This window comes from Bison bison, unplaced genomic scaffold (genome assembly GCF_000754665.1).
Source record: "Bison bison bison isolate TAMUID 2011002044 unplaced genomic scaffold, Bison_UMD1.0 scf7180017858917, whole genome shotgun sequence".
NCBI lineage: Eukaryota > Metazoa > Chordata > Mammalia > Artiodactyla > Bovidae > Bison > Bison bison.
Window position 1 is genome coordinate 389,809 of NW_011489489.1, and position 10,556 is coordinate 400,364.

The window sequence follows — 10,556 nt, forward strand, 5'->3', positions numbered from 1 at the left end:
AATCGCCAGCAGTAGGAGATGGAAGGCAAGCTGCAATGTCACTCACGCCTGGCCTTGAAGGAACACACGTGCGCATCTTTGAAAGTTCTAAACTTGAAGGTTCATATGTAGAGGACTCAATGAATTGATGCTTTTGAACTGTGGTACTGGAGAAGACTCTTGAGAGTTCCTTGGACAGCAAGGAGATCAAACCAGTCAAGCCTAAAGGAAATCAGTCCTGAATATTCACTGGAAGGACTGATGCTGAAGGTGAAGCTCCAATACTTTGGCCACCTGATGCAAAGACTGAAAAGACCCTGATGCTGGGAAAGATTGAGGGCAAGAGGAGAAGGGGGCAACAGAGAAGGAGCGAGATGGTTGGATGGCATTACCGACTCAATGGACATGAGTTTGAGCAAACTTTGGAAGGTGGTGAAGGGCAAGAAAGCCTGGTGCGGTGCAGTCCATGGGATCACAAAGAGTTGGATATAGCGACTGAACAACAGTGTAGAGGACTTACTGTACTGAGGCTGGCATGAAAGAGGCAATTAATAAATGTGCACTCCTGCTTCTGTCCCCATGTGGATACCTGAGAAACTCCTCGGTTTCCTGGGACTCTTTTTCAGAGTATAATTTCCACTGAGCAGCAGGAAAAAGTACTTTTTTCTGTGTGGGTGCTTTAAAGCAACTAAAGATATTATTGAAAGCAAGAGGAAAAAATGTCAAACAAATTGTCTCCTCTCTAATTTAAAAACAAATCCAAAATAACAAGGCCCAGATGTACATCTGAATGTAACTACAGGGAAAACAAAATGTGGTCGGCGTTACCACCTGTCAAGGAAATGCGTGTATGTGGAAAAGGGGATAAAAGCTACCATTGGCATCACCGAGGCTGCACTGGGGACCTGGGAGACACGGGAAATGCATTACCACAAAATGGGCTCATTTGAGCACTTTTCTTCAGATGGCAGGAGGCTTTTTCACATTAGTGCGTGTTGAGGCTCACAGCCCTCGGAGGCATCGCGAACAGAGTCATCCAATACCAAATGGACTACAGTGAAAGCCTAATTACCTGCATCCGTGTTGTGAACTCGTCTCAACACTCGAATTTTCCCAGCCCCTGGGAGAAGGACGGTGGCTGTGACATTTACTCAAAAAGGCCCAGAGAAGAGATGAACACCAGGCTTTCTTCTCCACGCCATCTGTTTACAGCATGGCTCACTCCCTGTTGTGTATCCTACTTGTAGTGTTGTAAGTGACCACCACCTGACAGGCTGAAAGCACCTTTACACGAAGCTCTGAGTTTTATGACCTTATTTATTTTTTAATTGATTAATATAACTTTTTGGAGGGGTTGCGCTGTGCCCTTGCATCTGTGAGGGCTTTTCTCTTGCTGCAGCGAGTATGGGCTATTCTCTAGTTTCAGAGTGCCAGCTTCTCATTGCAGTGGCTTATTTTGTGGAGCAGGGCTTTAGCGCACAGGCTCAGTAGTTGTGGCCCATGGGCTTAGTTGCTCCTCGGCATGTGGGGTCTCCTGGATCAGGGATCGAACTGGCATCTCCTGCATTGGCAGATTCTCTACCACTGAGCCACCAGGGAAGTCCTATGACTTTATTTTTTTTAATTTAATATCCTGCACCATGTTGCAACATGTATAGCACATTGGACTTCTAGTAATACCAGCAGAAAGAAAGGAAGCACTAAGAGAATTAGAAAGACAGAGAGAAATCCCCAATGACATCATAACCCTAGGGATCAAGCTGTAGGTGTCTAATGATGTATCCATATATGCACATCTCAGTTATATAAGCAAATATATTCTTATTTACTGCTTAGGTCAGAGGAGTTTTGTTTTTTTTTTTTTCAATATGGTAATGCAGAAACTGCTTGGAAAATCCCATGAATGGAGGAGCCTAGTGGGCTACAGTCCATGGGGTTGCTAGGAGTCTGACACAACTGAGTGACTTCACTTTCACTTTTCACTTTCATGCACTGGAGAAGGAAATGGCAACCCACTCCAGTGTTCTTGTCTTGAGAATCCCAGGGACGGGCGAGCCTGGTGGGCTGCCACCTATGGGGTCGCACAGAGTTGGACATGACTGAAGCGACTTAGCAGCAGCAGCAGCAATGCAGAAACATGCTATATCCTGTACTTCCTGGTGTTTTATTTGAGTAGATACCTATTTTTAAAAAATCCTTTTTAATAAACTCATTCAGAAATGAGTAGAAATTTCCAAGCTCATATTCATATTTAGTGTTACAATGTCACTGTAAGCAATATTTTTAGAAAAGATTCTAAACAGGCTTCTAGTATCACAATCTTATTTATCTGTACTATCAAATCAATGTAATCTTGGTGCTAAAACTTCCATTTTACATAGTTTTACGCAGTTTAATGTTAATATTTTGGCCACCTGATGCAAAGAACCAACTCATTGGAAAAGACCCCGATGCTGGGAAAGTTTGAAGGCAGGAAAAGGGGATGACAGAGGAAGAGATGGTTGGATGGCATCACCGACTCAGTGGACATGGGTTTGAGTAAGCTCCAGGAGATAGTGAAGGACAGGGAAGCCTGGCGTGCAGGAGTCCATGGGATCACAAAGAGTCAGACAGGACTGAGTGACTGAACAACAGCAATGTTAAACCACCGTGAAGAACAGCTGAAGGAAAGAATGGAATACTGTTGGGCATAGAAAGATTTCTTAAGAGTACCTAGCTGCCAGATAAGCTCTCCAAAAAAGAAAAAAGAAAAAGAAAAGAAAGAAAGAAAAAAAGAAAGAAAGAAAAACCAAAATAAAAAACTCCTGTTCACCAGGTGAAGTAGGATGCCAGGAAGCCCAAGGGCATTTGGCATTATGCAAATTTGGTTGAGCTCTTTCTACCAGTCCCACATAGATTTAACATTTCAAATTTCCTGAGAATGAAGGCAGCACATGAACAATTTTACGTGAAGGTAAAAGTGTCCATGAAAACATAACTATGAGCGACTGAACTGAACTGAACTGAAGACACTGTGTGAACTTTTTTCACTCTACATCATTGGTCATACCACACTTGAATTATTCATTAGCTTAACTGTGAATGTTCAAATTTTGACGACTGGGTCAAGCACACCGCCCCCTAGGATTTTGGTTATTTCCTTTTCTAGAAAATTCAGACTCAGAGTTCTCTGTCATGAACAGAAATTAATTCTAACTTGAACAAAAGGCATTTGTGTGCGAGGATGGATCTTAGGGTGTGTGTGGAGCCCTATGAGTAGAGCCTCATAGAATTGATACAAGGTAGCATAGTAGACTTGGAAACAGGAAGAAACCAAGGGAGAAATAAACCAAACACACACCTGTATACAACAGGACACAGCCTGGGAGGAGATCTCCACCTACTACATGAGAAATGACACACCTCCATCATTCCCTCTCCATCATTTAGTCGAGATGCAGATTCCCAGGAGATATTCATCATGTGGTCAGATGCGGGGAAAGAAAGCCTCTTCGACTGGTATTTCTGCAAGGAGAAGCGGACACTTGGATTTACTCTCCCCAAAGAAATCTGAGTACGATTATGGGTTCTATCCAGACAAAATGGTTGAACCTGGCAACTGCAGTACCTAGAGAACAGGAATCCGAAGTGACTGTTAACTCCTCAGAAAGCCAGGATACTAAAGGAGTAAACAGCATGATTACCGTCATTTTGTTTTGCTGTTTTAAGCTGCTCAGAAAATTGAAAAGGTTCTAGAAATATACATCTCAAAGGTAACGTGCTGTCACGTGGTAGGGCAGGTTTGGAGTGGGAACTACTTGGAGATGATATTTGTGATGATGCTGTGTGACTCCGAAACATTGTAAGAGGAAAAAGTTCGAGACTGTAAGCCTGCAAGCTATTTTCTGTTGCTTAAAGAGACTGGCTCCCTTACAATGAAAGAAATGAGTGTTAGTTGCTCAGCTGTGGCTGACTCTTTGCAACCCCATGGACTGTAGCCCACAAGGCTCTCTCTGTCCATGGGGTTTCCCAAGCAAGAATGCTGGACCTTCCTGACCCAGGGATTGAACCCAGGTCACCTGCATTGCAGACAGATTCTTTACCATCTGAGCCACCAGGGAAGCCCAGATCCCTTGCAAATAAAAAAAGCAGGCTTCCTAAGGGAGAAGGGCTGACTTCTCAAATTCACCTTTAAGGAGAAGATAGCAAGTCAGTCAGTAAATTCGTGAAAAATGCTTTTATTGGAAATATCACACTGAGCAAGACAACAAGGTAACATTTTTATTTCAAGTCTTTGTCCTCTAGGTTTCTAGTAAGCAAATGTGGTTATTCTCATCTATAGCATCTGCATGATGAGCCTATTTTCCAAGCACCTTATCTTTGCCATATTGGATTATTTAAAGCTAACTGAAGAAGAGAGTTCATCCTTAGACTGAAAGCCTGTGAACAAAAGCCTTGAGGTCTGTGTCAAATGTAGCTAAGCAACACACAAGAAGAGATGGTTGCAGGGAGGAAGGGGAAAAACGCATCATTGTTCTTTAACTACCAACCCATTTCCTTTACACTCAAAAGAATAGTAATAGAAAAAAGCAATCACACTTTCCTATAAGCAGCCCTTTGTCAGTGTAATTCACTGGTGCCATATCTAAATACTCAGAGGGTTTGACAGTCCTATCCATTACAATGCACCCTCACCATGTCGCTGCCTCAGAGGAATAGAGGCAAAATGACATTCAACTAGCCAAACAGAAGAACCCAGGGAAAAAACTATATATATGATGTGCCACTTGGATATAGCTTTGCAAAATGTGTCTTTTCCCTCTATCTTTTGTTGCATGTGTGCACCACCCAGCACAATTGCACACTTCACACGCATTTATACAACAAAACTCATTTCTCTAAAATAGAAAAAAGTCCATATCTAGAAAAGACTCTGCTGCTGCTAAGTCGCTTCAGTCGTGTCTGACTCTGTGCAACCCCATAGACGGGGGCCCACCAGGCTCCCCCGTCCCTGGGATTCTCCAGGCGACAACACTGGAGTGGGTTGCCATTTTCTTCTCCAATGCATGAAAGGGAAAAGTGAAAGTGAAGTCGCTCAGTCGTGTCCGACTCTTCGTGACCCCATGGTCTGTAGCCCACCAGGCTCCTCCATCCACGGGATTTTCCAGGCAAGAGTACTGGAGTGGGGTGCCATTGGCTTCTCCAAGAAAAGACTCTAGTTATAGTAAAATTGATTTAGATTCTGTTATGACCTAGGCAGGGTTAGTTAGAAATTAAGGTTAAAAAAGAAGTATCACCTTTTCACTTTGTCTTTTTCTTTATTGCTATCGAGAAGCACAGTACAAAATTTGTAGGCAGGTAGAGTATAAAAGTAAGATTCAGTTACAGCATCTTCTCTAATATTTTTCTTTTATGCAATAGTTCCACAAAAATGAAGACTACAAATACAACATTGTAAAGCAACTAAACCATACTCCAATAAAAATAAATTTTAAAATGTAGACATTTATATACACACTAAGGAAAATATTTATAGATCCAATGCAAAGCAGGTATCAATACTACGGATATATTCACCTTATATTCAATTCAAAAAAATATATTCAATCATATATATAAAATTTAAAAATAAAAAATAAACTGAAAGTCCCCATTCTCTCCCTTTCTTTCCTTATATTCATTTTGAAATAATTTGCACTGTGTATATATCAATATTTAGTATGATCAGGTGTTGACTTAGTAAGAAGTCTAATTTTTTGATTATTTGTTAATGAGCATTCCTTCAAAAACACTCATATATACAATATCTTTCAACCTGCTTTGCATGTTATAAGAATCCAATGAATTTTGCATAAATGCAGGAACATTGAGTTTATTATTTAATTAATAAAAATAAAGCAAAGAATGCTTGGTCATCACTGAAGTTACACCCTATGAGGGCAGGAACTTTGACTGTTTTATGAACTGCTCTATTCCCAACATAAAGAAGACAGCCCAATTCATTAAATATTAGTTATGTGCTAATATTATGGTTGAATCTAAAGCCTGGATATGTGTAGAGGATTATTGTGTAGCAAATTCAGTCCCTCTGAAGGTAGGAGGAAGAGATGACTCCTGTGATGGAAGTGATAAAGCAAGAGCATTGTTAAGGTGTTGACCTTGTACAAATAGACTGCCAGTTATTTCTCTAGCAAAATGGGTTTATTTGGGATCAGCAAAGAGTTGTGATTCAGAGTCTGCAATTACAGGGAACAACATACAAGTTCCTGCAAAACAAGGAACAGAGCAAAGGGAATCTGGGAAGGTCGTGGTAAACAAAGAGACCACTGGAGGAAATGAGAGCTGAAAGCAGAGTGGGTTTTCATTGGCTGAGTTATGGCAGCCCCCATTGGTTGAAGTCTTTCCAGGTGAGATGAGAAAATCCTTCTACTCCCTGTTGGACCCTGCCTTGGTCATGTGTAACGATAGCACCCTCTTTTGGCCTCCTGACTCTATTTGATTCAGTTCAGTTCAGTTCAGTCACTTAGTCGTGTCCTACTCTTCGCGACCCAATGGACTGCAGCACACCAGGCTTCCTTGTCCATCACCAACTCCCAGAGCTTGCTTAAACTCATGTCCATTGAGTTGGGGTGATGCCATCCAACCATCTCATCCTCTGTCATCCACTTCTCCTCCTGCCCTCAATCTTTTCCAGCATCAGGGTCTTTTCCAATGAGTCAGTTCTTCACATCAGGTGGCCAAAGTATTGGAGTTTCAGCTTCAGCATTAGTCCTTCCAATGAATCTTCAGGACTGATTTCCTTCAGGATTGACTAGTTTGATCTCCTTGCAGTCCAAGGGGCTCTCAAGAGTCTTCTCCAACACCACAGTTCAAAAGTATCAATTCTTCAGTGCTCAGTTTTCTTTATGGTCCAACTCTCACATGCTTACATGACTACTGGAAAAACCATAGCTTTGACTAGATGAACCTTTGTTGGCAAAGTAATGTTTCTGCTTTTCAATATGCTGTTTAGGTTTGTCATAACTTTCCTTCCAAGGAGTAAGCGTCTTTTAATTTCATGGTTGCAGTCACCATCCACAGTGATTTTGGAGCCCCCCAAAATAAAGTCTGCCACTGTTTCCACTGTTTCCCCATCTATTTGCCATGAAGTGATGGGACTGGATGCCATGATCTTAGCTTTCTAAGTTGAGTTTTAAGTCAGCTTTTTCATTTTCCTTTTTCATTTTCATGAAGAGGCTTTTTAGTTTCTCTCACTTTCTGCCATAAGGGTGGTAAGGGTGGTGTCATCTGCATATCTGAGGGTATTGATATTTCTCCCTGCAATCTTGATTCCAGCTTGTGCTTCATCCAACCCAGCATTGCACATGAAGTACTCTGCATATAAGTTAAATAAGCAAGGTGACAATATACAGCCTTGACCTACTCCTTTCCCAATTTGGAACCATTCCTATTTTAATTAAGGTTTCTATTTTTTAACTTTTATGAAAAGAAAGGGAATATAAAGATAGGAACATGGACTCAGTTACAACTACTTTAGGAATTACTGATATGGCTTCCCAGGTGGTGCTAGTGGTAAAGAACCTTGCTGCCAATGCAAGAGATGCAGGAGATGTGGGGAAGATTCTCTGGAGAAGGGCATGGCAACCCACTCCAGCATTCTTGCCTGGAAAATCCCATGGATGGAGGAGACTGGTGGGCTACAGTCCATAGGGTCACACAGAGTTGGACATAATTGAAGCAACTTAGCACACAGTTGGAGAAGGCGACGGCACCCACTCCAGTGTTCTTGCCTGGAGAATCCCAGGGGTGGGGGAGCCTGGTGGGCTGCTGTCTATGGGGTCACACAGAGTTGGACATGATTGAAGTGACTTAGCAGCAGTAGCAGCAGCAGCACACACTAGAAAAAATACTTATTTCAAGGAAATGGCAGCTCAGAGTGTGTGGACAGGGAGGGGCTGACTTAATGCTCCTCAGCCAGCCTGGGCTCCTGTGTAGCACAGAAGACACCAGAAATTTCAGTTTCCTATAGGGGGAGGGGAGCTGGGTGAGCTGGGAGCCTCAGGTGGGCTCATTTTAGCATGAGCTAAGTGACCCTGAATCCAAGGGCTGATGGACAGGCCCCTCAGGATTCACATAAATGACCTTGACCTTGAATTGCACTAGTCGGAGCTGGAGAGGGGCCTGCTCAGCAGTGGCGGGTGCTGGGGTCCCAGGAGCTGGGCCTGGCTGAGCAAACACACAGGGAGTTACACCAGCAGGACCTGAGCAGGAACACAGGCAGGACTCTCTGGTTAAGACAGATGCACCCATCTCAGTAGAGACCAGCCAGAGGACAGTCAGGACTGGGGGCCAGTGCAGGGGACCAGCCAGCACCTTGGGCCAGGCCAGGGGCCCTCCCCTACCATCTGCACATCAGGAGGACTGGCCACTGCTCCTTCAGACAGCAGCCACCTGGGGGAGGAGCGGCGGCGGGTGGGGAGGAACAGGTCTGTAGGGTGAAGCAGCACCAGTGGGCATGCACCCACAGTGATGACCTGGACTGCAATACACTGAGTGGCCACCAAGTTTGCCTCTGCCCCACCTCCTCGGCCTTGCCCAGGGAAGTGGAGGCTGGTGAGGAGCAGATGACAAGAGAAAATAAAAGGTGTCATTCATTTGTTTTTATGAACCCAGTATGTTAACACTGCAAACTATCCTCTTTGAGGTCCTGGGGCCATGAGAAGAGCAGCTTTAGACAGAAACCAAGTGGTAGCCTGAGACTCAGACAGAAAAGAGCACAGCTATCCTCAGTAGTCATAACAGCTCAAGGTGGTGAAGCCTGACTGGGCAGGGGTAGAGGAGGGAAACAGGGGAAGGCCCAGCTCACAGCAGGAGCCCCTTACCAGAGAGGGAAGCTGACCGACCCAGAAGATGGTACCTGTGCTTCTAATCTGCTGTCAACTTGCTGGGTAATATAAGTGTGTTCTGCAATTACTCTAATCTATGGAGCTCTGTCTTATCTAAATTGCCTCTATTGAGGATTTGGAAGTCCCTAAAAAGCTAGTAACGTTAAACACGCATTTGACACTCAAATGTGCTCCACTCTACTGTTCTCAGTAGAGTTCGATTGGAGGAACTGAATGGGAAAGACCAAAAAAGAAAAATTCCAAGGCTCAGAGGATTACAGTGTGAAAGTGTCTTGAGAAGGCAATGACTGAATAGGCTCTGGACTGCTGTGCGGATGCCCTCGTTAATCCCACAGTTTCACAGCATCTTTTATTTTTTTTTTTCTGTTGGTTTTGAATTAGAAGATAATTGCTTTACAATGTTGTATTGATTTCTGCTGTGCTACAACGTGAATCATCTATATGTATACACACATCCCCTTCCATCCCACCCCTCTAGGTCATCACAGCTAGCTGAGACGACCTGTGTTATACAGCTGTGAGGAGCTGTATAACTGTTACACAGTTACACTATATAGCTGTTACACAGCTGTTGCAGCTGTATAACTGTGAGCTGTTATGCAGCTCACAGGAGCTGAGCTCCCTGTGTCATACAGCAGCTTCCCAATTAGCTATGCATTTTACACGTGAAAGTGTTAGTAACTCAGTCGTGTCCAATGCTTTGTGACCCCTTGGACTGTACTTCTGTTTATGCGATTCTCCGGGCAAGAAGACTGGAGTAGGTTGCCATTCCCTTCTCCAGAGGATCTTCATGATCCAGGGATCTAACCCACGTCTCCTGTGTTGCAGGCAGATTCTTTACTGAGCCGGTATATGTCAATACTACTCTCCCAATTTGTCCCACCCTCTTCTGCCCTTTCCAAATTTGCTGGCATATTGACTGCAGCACTTTTACAGTATCATCTTTCAGGATTTGAAATAGCTCAACTGGAATTCCATCACCTCCATTAGCTTTGTTTGTAGTGATGCTTTCTAAGGCCCACTTGACTTCACATTCCAGAATGTCTGGCTCTAGGTCAGTGATCACACCATCGTGATTATCTGGGTCATGAAGATCTTTTTTGTACAGTTCTGTGTATTCTTGCCACCTCTTCTTAATATCTTCTGCTTTTGTTAGGTCCATACCATTTCTGTCCTTTATTGAGCCCATCTTTGCATGAAATGTTCCCTTGGTATCTCTAATACTCTTCAAGAGATCTCTAGTCTTTCCCATTATATTGTTTTCCTCTATTTCTTTGCATTGATCACCAAGGAAGGCTTTCTTATCTCTTCTTGCTATTCTTTGGAACTATGCATTCAGATGCTTATATCTTTCCTTTTCTCCTTTGCTTTTCACTTCTCTTCTTTTCACAGCTATTTGTAAGGCCTCCCCAGACAGCCATTTTGCTTTTTTGCATTTCTTTTCCATGGGGATGGTCTTGATCCCTGTCTCCTGTATAATGTCACAAACCTCATTCCATAGTTCATCAGGCACTCTATCTGTCAGATCTAGGCCCTTAAATCTATTTCTCACTTCCACTGTATAATCATAAGGGATTTGATTTAGGTCATACCTGAATGGTCTATTTTTCATTCCAATCCCAAAGAAAGGCAATGCCAAAGAATGCTCAAACTACCACACAATTGCACTCATCTCACATGCTAGTAAAGTAA

General features: G+C 43.2%; 1 pseudogene; it reads right to left on the reverse strand.

Moving 5' to 3' along the window:
• Positions 1 to 10,556, reverse strand: part of LOC104981321 — a 188,055-nt pseudogene that overhangs the window by 73,643 nt on the left and 103,856 nt on the right.